The sequence below is a fragment of the Chiloscyllium plagiosum genome, chromosome 1, assembly GCF_004010195.1.
Source record: "Chiloscyllium plagiosum isolate BGI_BamShark_2017 chromosome 1, ASM401019v2, whole genome shotgun sequence".
Lineage (NCBI taxonomy): Eukaryota > Metazoa > Chordata > Chondrichthyes > Orectolobiformes > Hemiscylliidae > Chiloscyllium > Chiloscyllium plagiosum.
The window spans coordinates 23,206,232-23,223,807 of NC_057710.1; the positions used below are offsets into that span (position 1 = coordinate 23,206,232).

At 39.6% G+C, this 17,576-nt stretch overlaps 1 protein-coding gene across 3 annotated transcripts in view; it reads left to right on the forward strand.

The window, feature by feature from the left end:
• LOC122556465 (zinc finger matrin-type protein 1-like) overlaps nucleotides 1-17,576 on the forward strand; it is a 103,750-nt gene that overhangs the window by 18,951 nt on the left and 67,223 nt on the right. The window lies entirely within an intron of this gene.

Genomic DNA, 17,576 nt, shown 5'->3' on the forward strand with positions numbered 1-17,576 from the left:
TTGTTAGCATGGGAGCAGTGTGAAACAGTGAACATCAAAGTTTATTGAATTTCTCAATTTGGGATTAATTCCCTATTAATTTATAGCAGTTCTTGAAATCTAATTGGCTAATAATATGGTCGTAGTTGATTTGATTTAATCTACCTGCTATATGGTCTCTTACCCTATGAGAGTTGAAAAATGTTTCAGCTTAGCTGAAAATATACAGGCTTCTTTAGTTGTATGTTTGTGGTTTTAGTGCCAAGGGCAATATTATCAATCAGACCCTGGGAGTGTTTTAGACATGTTTTTTTCACAATCTTCTTTGTCCATTCATTTTAAATACCAACAGTTAATATAGATTCAGTAGAAATTAATAAAAATACAGCCTGTTTTTCACTGATTACTGGTTAATTATTCATTGGTTATTGTGTAATTGCATTGTTTCTTCTAGTTAATCACTTTTTCTAGCTCATAATCAACTATAACTCTAATTTGGTCACACAAAATTTGAGTGTTTCTGAAAATAGACTATTTGTCAAAGCTTGTCATCTTGTACTTAAGAGGAAAATTGTTGGCATTCACCTTGTGGGCGGCACGGTGGCACAGTGGTTAGCACTGCTGCCTCGCAGCGCCAGAGACCCGGGTTCAATTCCCGACTCAGGCGACTGACTGTGTGGAGTTTGCACGTTCTCCCCGTGTCTGCGTGGGTTTCCTCCGGGTGCTCCGGTTTCCTCCCACAGTCCAAAGATGTGCAGGTCAGGTGAATTGGCCATGCTAAATTGCCCCTAGTGTTAGGTATAGGGGTAAATGTAGGGGTATGGGTGGGTTGCGCTTCGGCGGGTCGGTGTGGACTTGTTGGGCCGAAGGGCCTGTTTCCATACTGTAATGTAATCTAAATCTAATCTTAAATTGGTATTCTTGCAAAATGGCCTGATGAGTGCAAGATGAAAAACTTTAACAACATTTGTTTTCAGCAGCATTTCATAATTTTTGTTTGAGAGTATTCTGGGATTGTTTTAACATGCCAAAACAAAATCGTTTCTGTATTAATTCAAAATCTTGACCTTGTTAGGCTAGCAAAATACCTATGTTGTAAAACTTGTTTAAAAGTGGCTAGATTCAGAAAACTCAATCTAAAATTTAAGATCTAAATTCAGGTGTACTCTAGAATGGGAGGAGCACAATAACTTGGAATTGTCAAGGTGAAGGAGATAGTTGAAATAGAAGGGGCAAGGTGAAGGAGATATTTCAAAACAAAGGTGAGAATTTAAAAATCAGGATGTTTCGTAATCAGGAGCAAATGAAGTTCACTGAGCATAGGATGATTGGTGAATGGGACCTAATGCAAGTTGGGACACGAGGAACAGAGTTTTGAGTTGCCCTAAGTTTACAAAACAAAGAAACTGGAAGAACATGCAGGAGTGATGAGTCAAATCCAAAGATAGCAAATGCATAAATGAGGGTTTCTGCAGCAGTTAAGCTGATTGATGTATTTGTATGTGTCTTCTTGTTAATTCTGTTAGTGGCATCAATCCTAAATTTCTATTTTAGTTTGAACCCATTTCTCCTTATCCTGTTAGTTATCTTATGGTACCCTGGATTTCCTTTTTCTTTTAACTATCTTATATACTTCACAATTAGGACTCAGCCTGCTCTTTGCAAGAGTAAAGTCAAGGTTTTCCAATTCTCTTCTCAGAACTTGACTGCATGAATTACACTAATTGCTTTTCTCAAACCTACTTTGGCATGGGCCTGTGATTAAAAGGAGAATTCAGGCTTTTACTAAATCCTGAGACTGATTGGAGGATTGCATTTTTGAAATATCAGAGATTTATGATCCCTTTCTGGTTGCTTTATTGAGTTTGTTCAGAAGGAACCGGGGTTCGTTCAGTAGTATCAGAGCTGTTGTTTCAGTCCAGTTCAAGCGGAGTCACTGAGTGGCTCTTACTGTTACCTGGAGAGATTCTTTTTCTTTGCTTTAATCAGTTGCCTGAGTCCCTTACAGCCGATGACCACAAGTCAAGTGATGATCTCAAACAATCCTTGTCCCCTTGGCTGCTCTGAGGGTCAATTTACTGTTCTTTCTATTTTCCATTTCTCTCTTTTGAAGTTTGCGTCGCATGTAGACAGGGAGAAAGGCTTGCCTTAATGACTTAGTCCTTTGAGTACAGGGGATGGGACATCATCTTGAGGTAATATAGGACATTGGTGAGTACTGTGTGCAATTCTAGTCGCCCTGTTATATTACTAAGCTGGAGAGGGTTCAGAAGAGATTTACCAGATGAAGGTATGGGTAAGAATGGAGGCTTTGAATTATAAGGATAGGCGGGGACTATTTTCACTGGAGCTAAGGATGTTGATAGGTGATGTTATGGAGGTTTAGAAAATCATGAGGGGCATTAGATAAGGTGAATTGCAGGTATCTTCTCCCTCAGGTGGAGGAGCTTGAGACTAGGGAACATATTTTTAGGGTGAGAGGAGAAAGATTTTAAAAAGATATGAGGGGCATTTTTTTACACAGAGGGTTCATGTGTAGAATGAACTTCCTGAGGAAATGGTGGATCTGGGTATAGTTACAACATTTAAAAGACATTTGGATAAGTTCATGAAGAGGAAAGGTTTGGAGAAAAGCATAGGCAAGTGGCACTAGTTTAGTTTGGGAACATGACATGCACTGGTTGGTCCAAAGGGTCTGTTTCCGTGCTGTATGACTATAACTCTAATATTCTAGCAGAGATCAGCAAATATAGTGCAACTCACTCTCCTGATTAAAGAATAAATATTGGCCATGGCAGTGGGAGGATCTGTCTGTTTTTGAATGGTGCAATGGGATCCCTTACATCCAGGTGAGAGGGCAGCTAATGTTTCAGTTTAATATCTCAACTAAAAAGACTCCAGCTCTCCTCGAGGCTGTGCTTTAATATCAATTACTATTACTTGGAAAACAATCAAAATGTATTTCCTAAATACTCTCAATACTTTCAGGATACCATCAGAGTGGAATTCAAACCAACAATCTAGGTTGGTTCAATGTATCATTGTATCACTGTAATCTTTTGCTATAAATTCTGTGTCTTATGGTCCTGGTTCACAAACATCTGATGAAGAAGCAGCGCTTCGAAAGCTAGTGCTTCCAAATAAACCTGTTGGACTATAACCTGGTACTGTGTGATTTTTAACTTTGTCCACCCTAGTCCAACTCCGGTTCCTCCAAATCATAGTAGAGTGTGTAATCGATACATCGGGATCAATTATTTGAATGGCGTAACTCGACTTTTCTTAGTCTGGTTCCTGGTCTGTTGTTAGCTTTGACAATGATATAGCAATCAGGGTAATAGTAGATTACTCTTTTCCATTACTGGTGACTGCAAAACCTAAAAAATAGGAGTCACGCACATGTTACAGGTCAGCTCCCTGATTGTAGAAATGTAACTTGCTGATGAGAGATGAAAGTTTCTTGTGAGTGAGAAAATTATGCTACCCTCATGAGAGGTTGTTTACAATATTGTTGGGTAGATTCATATAGAAAATACAGCACAGAAATGAGCCACTTGGTGCATACTGATGTTCTGAGCAAACCTTCTCCTATACCTATTCGTTTAACACTAGCCACACTATGCTCTTTGTATAAACATTCCCACCAAAAATGGGAATTTCTACAGTTTTTGCATTCATAAAAAACAAAATCGTTTTATCTAAGAGGGAATAATTGGTATCTAGGAGAAATTATACTAGGCACAAGTGTCATCAGTGGGTCAAATGATGTCACAAACGACACACAAAGGTTGAGTTGTTTATAAATTGTCTCAATACTAAGCTGAAATTATAGTTGGTAAATTAAAGCCATGTAAACATCTCTTTTTGCAGTACATATTTTGGACTTGGTGGGGACAGTTCTATTCTCGCTGAGTTAGGTGGACAGTGATCAGGATACTCCGTGAAGTTGTTAAACTAACGTAATCACTGCAAATATTACCAGAATTTACCCTGTAGGTAATTACAGAAAATTAACACAGGTAGTGTATATTATGCTGCTTCAAAAGGGAAGACACTAGTGCAATTAAAAATCCCCTCTTCATAGGTAAGACTTCAAAATGATTGAGAGACCACAAATCAAGTTGTGCTGGAAAAATTCAGAGAAAGTCTCATTTTTAAATATATATCTTTCTGTTTTAAACCTGAGTACTCAGACCAGTGTCTGCCAAGGCCAGTCATGCATTTTAGTACAAGCTCCACAACTAACTATTGAGCTGAAAAAGGAATAATGATTGCTGAAAATCTGAAATAACACCAGCAAATGCTGGAAATGCACTATGTAGGATTGGTTAATAATGAAATAAAATTAATAATTGTGGATGCTGGAGATCTGAAACAAAAACAAATTGCTGGCAAAACTCAGCAGGTCTGGAAGCATCCGTGAAAAGTAAGCAGAGTTATGTTTAAAATCAGGTGAATTTTTATCAGACTCTTCACCAGGCTAATAATAGCTTGCACACTTTTATCGTAAAAAGCATGCAAATTACTTTTCAGTCAGGGTAAGGTGAGAATCATTGAAAAGTTAGAAGTATAGTAATCATTACAACCTGAAGAGGTTTAGATGAGGTGTTCAAGACTGTGGCAGCAAAATAGCTAAATGTTTTGCTTCCAGCTCAGTCAGCCAGTGCCAAGACAGCGAAGAATGCAGACAGGACATAGAACTCACAGGGGATGAAAGTCAGGGAGGGGCCATGGAGCGATTTGAAAATCAAGAATTTTAATGTGATTCTGTTGGGATGAGCAGAAAGTTTTGGTTGTTAAGTCTGCAAATTTTACAATGGACAGGATACATGAAGTCCTGAATGGTTTTGAATTTATGCAGTTTTGAATGTGGGAAGCTACTGAAAGGAACTTTGAAAATGTCAAATTTGAAGCTAACCAAGGTTTCCCTTTGTCAGCCAAACAGTAGACAACATGTCTGACTGTCAGTTACTTGTCAGTTGTAACAACAAGTGAAATAACACTAGAAAATGCTGGAAAAGCACCACAAAGTATGAAAAGATAGATTTCCATTTATATTACAGTTTAAACATCGCCAAATTTTCCAAACACTGCAGTTTGGAGTTGTTTCAGCAAAAGAGTCTCTGGTGTAGATTTTTAACTGAATATGATTGGCCTATTTCTTTATTATTCAGTCAACACCTAAAGGCCCATTGATTATCTCGCCAGTGTCACATTTTGGGGGCTTTCTCCATGGAAATTGGTTGCCCTGTTTTCTAAACTTCACCAATGAATACACACAGAAGTATTTCACCTGTAAAGCACTTTGCGGCAACCTGAGCCAATTGAAAGCACTCCATAAGTGAAGGTCTTCCTTTTGTTTTCAAAATTGGCATAATTAGAGAGAGAGACTTGATTTTTCTTTTAGCTAGTTTTACTAGATTTGACAATGGACAATTATGTTTGCTGGGCGTCATAAATGCACAAGCCTATGGCTATTTTGATTTGAAGATGTGTTATAATTGGGCAGTATTGGGAGCTCTTTTAGAGAAGAGGATGTCAATAAATAATTTGACAGAGTCAGGAAGGGGGAGAGAGCCACAGCAAGTTTTGGGGACTAACTTATTCTCAAAATGGAATAAAGCAATGGTAGGGCTGGGAATGGAATTCATTGGAACAATTCTGATGAAGGATTATACTCGAAGGTTTTCCTGCCACTTGCAATTTCTCTCTTTCTTTCCCTTTCCATCAAAATGAATTTGACAGAACTCAATAAACTTTTCAAATTGCAAGTGTCAGCCAAAGCAACTTGTCTATCTCTTTTAAATCCTGACCAATTTGATGTGCATTTCCAACATTACCTGGTTTTATTTGCTGCAGGTGAGTTGTAGAATCATAGAATTGTACAGCAGAAGGAGGTCTTTTGACTCATTGTTCCCATGCCACAGTTTTACAAGGGCTACAAATTAGCCCCATGTTCCTACTGTTTCTCCACAGCCCTGGTCCAAATCCTTGTTTCAAACTTTTTAATTGTTTCCTCCATACTTGGCAGATTGAGTGGGGAGGCGATGGCCTAGTGATATTATTACTAGACTTTGAATCCAGAGACCCAGGTAATGTTCTGGGGTTCAAGCCCCACTACGGTAGATGATGAAATTTGAATTCAATAAAAATCTGGAATTAAGAATCTATTGATGATCAATCCATTGTGGATTGTCAGGAAAACCCTCTCTAGTTCACCGTTGTGCTTTAGAGAAGGAAACTGCCATCCTTATTTGGTCTGACCTACATGTGACTCCAGGCCCACAGCAATGTGATTGACTCTTAACTGCCCCATGGTACAGGCAATAAATGCTACCCTAGCCAGCGATGCCATAATCCAGTGAATTAATTTAAAAAAATATACATTACAACTCTTTTATAGAAATGAATCCCGACAGTGTGGAAACAGGCCATTCAGGCCAAAAAATCCACACCGACTCTCCAAAGAGCATCCCATTCCACCTAGCCTGTACATTTTTGGATTGTGGGAGGAAACCCATGCAGATACGGGGAAAATGTGCAAACTACACGCAGACAGTCACCCAAGGCTGGACGTGAACCCAGGTCCTTGGCACTGTGCGGCAGCAATGTTAACCACCTTCTTTAAGTTACAAACAATCCCAAACTGTTCTGGTCTTTTGCACCTGAATTATTTATAACATCTACTTTCTGAGTACTAGCCCTCCACCACAGGAAGATTTGTGCAGTAATTCTTTCTCATTGGATCATACAGTCCAAAGATGTGCAGGTTAGGTGGATTGGCGATGCTAAATTGTCCATAGTGTCCAAGGATGTGTAGATGAGTTGGATTAGCCATAGGAAATGCAGGGTTGCAGGGATAGGCAGGGAGCTGGGTCTGAGTGGGATGCTGTTCAGAATGTCGGTGTGGACTCTGGCTTGAATAGCCTGATTCCACACTGGAGGGATTCTACGATTATTGCCAAAGCATCGAAGTCATTGTGGTGTCATTCCAGAGCCAAAATGATTTTACTTGCACTAGTGTTTTTCAAAACATCCAACCTAAGAAAAATATTTGGTCATACAATTAAAATTTACAATTTCTTACATTATATGAGTTTTGTTAGATGTTGAACTGAGCAAGTGCAAACTGAAGGCTATGACCTGGCGAACAATATAGTGGATATCTTTTAAAAACTTCATAGAGCAGCTTATGATTGAGGAATATTAATGATGTACATTTAACTAGTTATTCCAATTTGAAAATGTTCACATTTATATTAATAAAAATTATGTGGGGTAGAAAATTAGCTAAAACTGCTTTATGATATGTTTCCTAAAGAAATGTGATCCTTAATTAGTATAACTTCATGTACAAATTAAATGCTGTCATGAAATCTGCAATATGTTGCCTGAACAGGTGACATTGCTTCAACAGACCTTAGAGCTATATTGTTGAACAGTTTGTTCCTTATTTTAATCTCATAAATAACACGCTGTCAGAAATTGTTCACATCACTGCAGTCATTTGCAGTGATTCATAGGTTGCAGAGAAGCTCTTCAGATTTGTTCTGCTGTTTATAAATTATGAATTTTCTTTTCTCATGTCAAGTTGATATTATTTGTACCAGGAATCTCCCCTGGTTAGCTTAGCTAGTCAATATCAGCTAAGTGATTTAATTAGTGTAAACTCTCAGTGTCAAAATAATACAAATTGTTCTGTGTATCTGTACTTGATAGAGCAGTTCTGAAGCATGTACTGAGGTCAGTAAATGATTTCAGCATAATTAGCTAATTTGCTGAATATCTGATGTCAAGTCTCATTCTGAAATGTTTTGAAATTCAGTGCTTTAGGAGCTTAGGAACTGGCTTGAATGTGAGGATCTATCAAAGTTCGCAGTAGCAATCACAAGTCTGGTTTAGTAGCTGGTTCATTGACATATGACATTTGTTCCAAGTGTGAGACTGAAACATTGATGTCTTGATTATTGCTTTACTAATTTAAATCACATCTCCTTTATAACATGTACAGTGATAAATTTTCAGCCAAGACACTCAAGCCATTCAGCCCAACTAATCCTCTGCCACTGGTGGAAGAAACGGTGGAGGCTGGTACATTTACAGCACTTAAAAGGCATCTGGATGGGTTTATGAATAGGAAAAGTTTAGAGGGATATGGGTCAAGATTAGTGGTGCTGGAAAAGCACAGCAGATGGGCAAATGGGCTGAGGAGTGGCAGTTGGAGTTTAACTTCGATAAATGCAAAGTGCTGCAGTTTTGAAAAGCAAATCATAGCAGGACTTATGCACTTAATGGTAAGGTCCTGGAAAGTATTGCTGAACAAAGAGACCTTGGAGTGCAGGTTTATAGTTCCTTGAAAATAGTCGCAGGTAGAAAGGATAGTGAAGAAGGCTATCTTCTTTTGGTATGCTTTCCTTTATTGGTCAGAGCATTGAGTACAGGAGTTGGGAGGTCATGTTGCGGCTGTACAGGACATTGGTTAGGCCACTTTATAAATATTGCATGCAGTTCTGATCTCCTCCCTTTCAGAAGGGTGTTGGGCGGCACGGTGGCACAGTGGTTAGCACTGCTGCCTCACAGCGCCAGAGACCCGGGTTCAATTCCCGCCTCAGGCGACTGATTGTGTGGAGTTTGCATGTTCTCCCCGTGTCTGCGTGGGTTTCCTCGGGTGCTCCGGTTTCCTCCCACAATCCAAAGATGTGCAGGTCAGGTGAATTGGCCACGTTAAATTGCCCGTAGTGTTAGGTAAGGGGTAAATGCAGGGGTATGGGTGGGTTGTGCTTCAGCGGGTCAGTGTGGACTTGTTGGGCCGAAGGGCCTGTTTCCACACTGTAATGTAATCTGTAATCTAATCTAAAAAAAACTTGAAAAACTTCATAAAAGATTTACCAGGATGTTTTCATGGTTGGAGGATTTGAGCTATACAGAGAGGCTGAGTAGGCTGGGACTGTTTCCCCTGGAGTGTCGGAGGCTGAAGGGTGACCTTAGAGAGGTTTATAAATTCATGAGGGGCCTGGATAGGTTAAATAGACAAGGTCTTTTCCCTGGGGTGTGGGAATGCAGAACTAGAGGCCATAGGTTTAGAGTGAGAGAGGAAAGATATAGAAAGGACCTAAAGGGCAACATTTTAGGTGGTGCATATATAGAATGAGCTGCCACTGGTGGAAGAAGTGGTGGAGGCTGGTACATTTACAGCACTTGGAGAAAGTGAGGACTGTAGATGCTGGAGATCAGAGCTTAAAAATGTGTTGCTGGAAAAGCGCAGCAGGTCAGGCAGCATTAAAGGAGAAGGAGAATCGACGTTTCGGGCATAAGCCCTTCTTCAGGAATCTTATTGTCCAAAATGTCGATTTTCCTGCTCCTCGGATGCTGCCTGACTTGCTGTGCTTTTCCAGCACCACTAATCTCCAGCATCTCCAGTCCTCACTTTTCCTTAGAGGGATATGGGCCAAGTGCTGGCAAATTGGACTAGATTAGGTTAGGATATCTGATCGGCATGGACGAGTTGGATCGAAGGCTCTGTTTCCATGCTCTGTACATCTCTACGACCCTATGACTATATTCCTGAGATAATTTAAGGTTTTAGAAAAATAAGGTGACATCTCAACTCAGACAATGGATTAAAGGTGTGAGGCTAGAGTCTATCTGTATTCCAACCTTGAGTCAGACTAGTTCTATTCCTAAAGTAGGAATTGATAAAATTTCACATGGACTGACTGCCTACAGATTGTGTGCTTTTTGAACAAGATAGAATCTGTCTGCAAATATAAATGCAAATTTACTCCATAAACTGATATGTGTGTGTGTGCATGCGAGTATATGTGCACGTGAGGGAGAGAGAAAGAGTGTGTATGTGTGTGGGAGAGGGGGAGAGTGCGTGTGTGTGCGCTTTATAGAGTGTGTGAGCGAGTGTGACATGGTATATGTTGTGAGAGGGTGTGTGTGTGTCTGTCTGAGTGGGTTTGTGTATGAAAGAGGTCTGCGTGAATGAGATTGTGTGTAAGAGTGTGTATTTGTGTGTGTGTGTGTGCTTGTGTATGTGAGAGAATATAGTGGGGTCACCTGTAGTGTGAGATGGACCCAAGATCCCAGTTGACCATCATTGTAACCTTCCACAGCTTTCTCTGTCATATTCTCCTTAAATACTGTTCCCTTTAACCACTCCTGTGGTTGTGTTATATACAATAGAGTTTGCTGATCACCTTTTACCCATTATGTAAATTTGACCAAGTCAGTGATGTAAATCATCACATTTTGCAATTAATTTGATGTGTGAATCGTTTGTCCATAAAGATAAGGGATATTATTGCTCAGGAATGAAACATTATCCATTATAAGTGTCTATTGATGGTATTATAATTAAGGACGAAACATGATTAGATGAAGAGTAAGCCTTATTTATGCTGCATTAATTGTAGAACTCTCTTTTCTCCCATACTAACCAGCCTGTGTCCTATTTCAGTAAGGTTATCGATTTCAAGTGAAATAACAGCACTTAGCTTAATTTCACAGAGAGTATTAACATCACAGACAAAACTTTCAGTCAATCTCTTTGGGCAGACTCTGAATTCAAGTCTCAGTGGTGAAAGGCGAGTTTCTTAACAAATTAATTCTCTCAAACTGTTTTTAAGGAATGAGTGGGTCAATAGCTCCACTTCAAAAACGCTATTCAAGCTAGCACTCAGTACGAGGTACAATGTTAGAGTCATAAAAGCGATAGCAACAATTTAAGCTATTGAGGCATTATATCATTTTAAATTCAATGTTAACTTTTGCGTAATTTTGAATTCCCTGTTGCAGTGTATAGGTGTAATATGAAATAATTCATCTCTTTTTTATCTAATGGGGAGAAGTAGATAAGCATAATTGGGACTGTTAATATTTTAAATTAATTTAAATTCTCTACAGTGTGGAAACAGGCCACTTGGCCCAACAAGTCCACACAGACCTACTCTCCTACCCTATATATACCCTGACTAATGCACCTAACACTGTGGGCAGTTTAGCATAGCCAGTTCACCTGACCTGTACATCTTTGGATTGTCGGAGAAAACCCATGCAGATACGGGGAAAACACGCAAACTCCACACAGACAGTCACCCGAGGCAGGAGTTGAACCCGGGTCCTCGGCTCTGTGAGGCATCAGTGCTAAGCACTGAGCCACTGTGCCACCCCTATTGTGAGCATTTTTCATGAACAGTTTCTTTGTACTGATGTACCCTTGGTTTTGAACTCTGTTTGCAACTAACCAGGGTCTGGTAACATATAGTGGTCAAGAAAGGTGTTGTATAAATGTAAATTTGTTTGTTTTTTAATCTGTTTTTAACATTCATTAAAAACATCTCAACTCATTTGAAGAATGTTGCATGACATGGATGTTTTTATATAAACTATTCAGGCATGTTCAAACACCCCCGGAGCAGGTGGGACAATATACTGTGTTGAAACCATAATCTGGTATGATTAGGTGGATATATGGCAAATCTGAAAATCCATCAGAAATGGAGTGTTGTTTCTGTCATGTGCTAGGTACATTTGCTTCTTGTGGAATATACTTAATTTTCTTAATTCCGGTGAGTAAGGCTTAAGTATATAAAATGACTTTCACTTGCTAAAAGTCAGCTAATATGGACTACGAACGCTTGTCCTACTAAACAGTGGCTTGTAGTGTGATCCCTTATGTCTAGTTATCTGTTCATTGAATCTGTGAACTCACTCTGTGGCCAGTTGTATCGAGGAGGAGAATAGGTAGTTGTTAAATATGTAATTAATGAGCACATGTTTGAACAATATGAAGTTGTCGAACTAAAATTATACTGCTAATTTCTGAATCATACTTAGGCCAGGAAAAGGGTGCTGTAGCCATGATGTTTCCTTTGACTTAGGAATTTTGTAAACTTGACTTCATTCCATTTATACAAAAAACCCAAAATAATTATGACACTCAGAATAGTCTCATATTTATTTCATAAATAAGCATGGGTACATTTGCCTCTAATCACACTTCTTTGCATTGATAAAAGCTTGATACCATTGAGCATTTCCTTAAATGGTGTAATTGTGATTGTTTTATGAATTCAGAGTCTTATAACTCTGAGTGTCTCTCTCTCTCTCTCTCTCTCTCTCATATATTCTTGCACCGAACATTTCAAACCATTTTTAGACACACGTGCAGACTATGGGAAGACAGTGGTTTAGTGTCATTGTCTCTGAACTAGTATTCCAGAGGCTAGGAAGTAGATGGGTGTACACCTTCAAATCTACCAAGGCAACTCGTGGAATTTAAATTCAATTAATTCATAACAAACATCTGGAATTGAAGGCCAACCTGAGTAACGGGAATGTGGAACTATCAATAGTTGGTGTTAAATCTGGTTCCCTATTGTTCATAGAATTACTGAGTTTTACAGTACAGAAGGAGGCCATTTGACCCATCATGTCTTTACCAGCTCCTGAAAGAGCTACCCAACTAGTCCTGCTCTCCTAGCCTATCTACGTAGCCCTCTAACTTCATCCCTTTCAAATATATATCCATATATGCGTCAAATACATTGACATTTAGAGAAATCTGAATTGAAATCTGACAGTGAAAGAGAACCTAAGCACAAGGAGCTGGTGGGGATGACTGAGAGGGAACATAAAGAAGTGTTGAGAAAAACTCAACTTAAAGCTGTGGGAGATAAAACATAAGGTTCTAACATTCCATCCAAAAAGTTGTTTAAATAAGATTGAATTGGAAAAGAATATAGGATGCAAGATTTTAAACTAGAATACAACATTTAGAGAAAAATTAGGTGATGGTCAGTAAGGATCCTTGAAGGTGTTCGGGAAATGAGCAAATAGCCAACTAATGGCCAGAATTTGTAATTATACCATGAAACGTTTATAGCAGTTGGACCATGTTCAACAGAGACAAGGATTAACTAGAGAAATGGTAGTGTGCACAAGCTAGAACCTTTTACCATGTTATAGGTAAAATGCTGAAAATGTGTTGCTGGAAAAGCGCAGCAGGCCAGGCAGCATCCAAGGAGCAGGAGAATCAACGTTTTGGGCATGAGCTGCCTGACCTGCGCTTTTCCAGCAACACATTTTCAGCTCTGATCTCCAGCATCTGCAGTCCTCACTTTCTCCTATAGGTAAAATTATCCTAGATTTTGCAGTAGCAATGATAACAAAATTGTCAGCATCAATCACTGTTTCTTCTTTGATACTGGCAGCAACTCCTCAAGTCTGTGCATGTGCAGTTAAACCCAAAAAAACAAGAAGTTGCTGTCAACGATTCTGTGTTTCTCCAGAGGGTGTACTTTGGACGATATCTAAGAATGTCCATAATTAAAATTGAGCTGGTGAAAATTTCCACCATTATCCTTTTAATCCAGCAATAAAAACCCTTGAAAAGGTTGAATGAAAAATTAGAAAAATGCTCTAAGTGGCACTTAATCCTGAATTAATTTAACATTTTACTTTTAAATTTGATTCTACAGAAGGAATATTGTTAAAACCTCCACTGATACAATCTGATAGCACTTTCTACATCAGCTGTTTCTGCAATTTTCAACTTTAAGCTAGAAGGATAACATCTCTGGTAAAACAAAGCGCTGTATCTTGTGGCATCATAAAATGTATTGTAGAAGAATCTAGATATGGTTGTACACAGCCAATTCTGCTGAAAAAGGCTAAAAGTGCATATGTTTGTGTATCTATCAAGATTAGATTTAACTACTGAATGCGCATCAAACAATCAGGGGCTCAGTGGGCTGGATTTCATGATCGGTGACAAAGCAGCAGCATTTGGCACTGAAGTTGAAGAAAGTTGTCCATAAAGACTAGCAATCTCTATTTCCCCTGGCTGACATCGGGTTGAATCTGGTGCCACACAGGAGAATCTCCACCAACAGTGATGTCATCAAGGAAAGTATGCAGCCAGTCACGTTGAATTATTCTCACAGATAGTAAATCAGGAAATAGAAATCACAAAACATCTTATTTCACATTCTGAACATTTTAAAATTAAATGCAAAGACATTTAGTTGAGACATACACACAGAATCAAGAGAAAAGCTAAAATATCACAAATAAAAAATGTCATTTTGGGAAAGCAAATCTTCGCAGGACTTATGCACTTAATGGTAAGGTCCTAGGGAGTGTTGCTGAACAAAGAGACCTTGGAGTGCAGGTTCATAGCTCCTTGAAAGTGGAGTCGCAGGTGGATAGGATAGTGAAGAAGGCATTTGGTATGCTTTCCTTTATTGATCAGAGTATTGAGTACAGGAGTCGGGAGGTCATGTTGCGGCTGTACAGGACATTGGTTAGGCCACTGTTGGAATATTGCGTGCAATTCTGGTCTTCCTATCGGAAAGATGTTGTGAAACTTGAAAGGGTTCAGAAAAGATTTACAAGGATGTTGCCAGGATTTGAGCTATAGGGAGAGGCTGAACAGGCTGTTTTCTCTGGAGCGTCAGAGGCTGAGGGGTGACCTAATAGATGTTTACAAAATTATGAGGGATATGGATAGGGTAAATAGACAAAGTCTTTTCCCTGGGGTCAGGGGGTCCAGAACTAGAGGCCATAGGTTTAGGGTGAGAGGGGAAAGATATAAGAGAGAGACCTAAGGGACAACTTTTTCACGCAGAGGGTGGTACGTGTATGGAATGAGCTGCCAGAGGAAATGGTGGAGGCTAGTACAATTGCAACATTTAAGAGCCATTTGGATGGGTATATGAATAGGAAGGGTTTGGAGGGATATGGGCTGGGTGCTGGCAGGTGGGACTAGATTGGGTTGGGATATCTGGTCGGCATGGACAGGTTGGACCAAAGGGTCGGTTTCTATGCTGTACATCTCTATGACTCTATGGTATTTCTAATCCTGATGGAGAAATGTGGCATTCGATAAATAAGTCTTTCAGAGCCAGTGAGAATGGTTAGCATTAATAATGAGCTTTATATGCCTATAAAATCCCTTTAACCTTTTCAAGGGTTTTTAATGCTGGATTAAAAGCATCAAGTTGGAAATTCTCATCAGCTCAGTCATTTTAACTGAGTGCATTCTTATGTGTCTTCCAAAGTACACTCTCTGAAGAAATATAGAATCAATGATGGAAGCTTCTTGATTTTTGGGTTTAATTGCACATATGCAGGCTTTAGGAGTTGCTGCCATTTTCCAGTACTTAGTCCATACCCCTCTAAACGCTTCCTATTCAAATACCCATCTGGAAGCCTTTTAATTGTTGCAATTGTACCAGCCTCCACCACTTCCTCTGGCAGCTCATTCCATACACGCGCCACCCTCTGTGTGAAAAGATGCTCCTTCAGTCCCTTTTATATCTTTCCCCTCTCAGCCTTCAAGGATCCTTTCTGGCTATCACCTTATTCTTCTCTAAATGTTGTTTTCCGATTTAAAGCCTTGCGTCCTGTATTCTTTTGCAATTCAACTGTAATAAAATAATTCACTTTTTTTCTTGGGTAGAATGTTCTAGAACGTATAGAAGGTTCTAACCTTACGTTATATCTCCTACAGAAAAGCTAGGTATGACGTTGACCTTTTTTCAACACTCCTTTATCTTAACTCTCAGTCATCCCCATCAGTTCCTTGTGCTTAGGTTCTCATTTACTGTCAGATTTCAATTGCCTTTTCTTTACGTTTCAGTAATAAAGGTTGACTTCAAGTTCCAAAATCTTCCACAAACCCAACCCTGTTCCTAAAGCTGGATTGATGTCCAGCCCTGACACTCCCTCCCCATGCCAAATAAACCCCTGGGACCCTATTGAACACAATCCTCTGGGAGAACTAAATGTCTACTGACACCTCAGAACATTCTCAGTACATGTGCAAAATATGCATGTGCAGTATCCTTGCCAGTACTGCCAGTTGATATAATTTGTCACTTTTGCTCATATTTATTTGGATACTGTTATGTTATTTTGCTGGCAGGGTGTTTCACAAAGTGTGTATGCACAAAGCATTCTGCAGGCCCAAGCAAGCCTTTCAGGGGTGTCAGAAAACCAGATTGCAAAATAGTGACTTCTTTTGAATTGAAGTTGGACAGCCCATAGTAGCAATGGGTAAGGTGATTGACAAATTTGCTAAATTTTACAATGCACAGAAACCTTTCAATCGTGAAAAATCAGGCCACTCAGCACCAATGCATAATCAAGCCAAGCATTTAATACACACAACAATGTAATGTAATCCATCTTCAAACTACAGTGCCCTGTGAAATCAGACCTCCCTCTTCTATCCCCTGACTTCCCCGCAACCACCTTGCTAAGAACACTTTCATCATCCACGGCATTTACTACCTCATGTACTGAACAGGTTAATTTGGAAGAGACAAATAAAGAGGGGCTGGGAAATTTGGATAATAGAGTGAGAGGTAGAAAGGGAAGAGGATGTGAATGTTCACATTTATAATGAATATGTCAAAATAAGAATGATTCCAGAAATGAGAAAGTTTAGTTATGAGGATAGATTGAAGAAATTGGGGCGGTTCTTCTTGGGAAAAAGAAGACTGAGGGGCGCAAGGGTGACGTCAGCAAAACTTTCTTTAACACAGTGAGTGGGTAGAGCATGGAAGGCACTGCCTAGAAGTGTCACGGAAGCTGTTTCAATTGAGACGTTCAAGAGGACATTGGATAATTATTTGGATGGAATTGCTGAGTAGGGATAAGGGGAAAAAAGCAGGAAATTGGCACAAGGTAATAGAACTGGTGTAAGCGTGATAGGCTGGATGGCCTCCTTCAGCAGAACCAGTCTGTGATTCTGTGATAAGGTCAGAATGTATTTGTATCTCCTTAGTTTCTGCCACCTTCCTCCATTATAAATTCAGACGCCAAGTTTTACAATAGAAACTGTTTAAGCAGTTTGTTGTGCTGTGCTTAAGTCCACACCATGGTGAATGTACTTTTGCAGAAGAATGTGACTCTAATTTGACCAGCTTATACTGACTGTTTATATTATAAATGTTAGGATAGCAATTGCTATTGAAGGTTTAGAAACATGTGAACAGTACATATGAGGTGTATCGGAAGAGGAGGACAAGTCTTAAACGAGGAATCAAGCGGGCTGAAAGGGGTCATGAAATAACTTTAGCAAGCAGAATTAAGGAGAATCCCAAAGCATTTTATTCTTATATAAGTAAGTGGGTAACTAGAGAAAGGATTAGTCCACTAAAGGATAATGAAGGAAGGCTATGTGTCGGACCTGAGAGAATGGGTGAGATTCTGAATGATTACTTTGCATCAGTGTTCACAGAGGAGAGGAACATGATGAATCTTGAGATTAGAGATAAAAGTTTGATTAGTCTGGATCACGGTGGCATAACTAGGGAAGATGTGTTGGGTAGGCTAGAGGTTATTAAGGTGGACAAATCCCCAGGACCGGATGGGATCTATCCTAGGTTGCTGAGGGAGGCGAGAGAGGAAATAGCTGGGGCCCTAACAGATATCATTGTGGCATCCTTAAATACAGGTGAGGTGCCAGAGGACTGGAAGGTTGCTCATGTTGTCCCCCTGTACAAGAAGGGTAGTAGGGATATTCAGGGAAACTACAGACCAGTGAGCCTGACATCGGTGGTGGGGAAGTTGCTGGAGAGGGTACT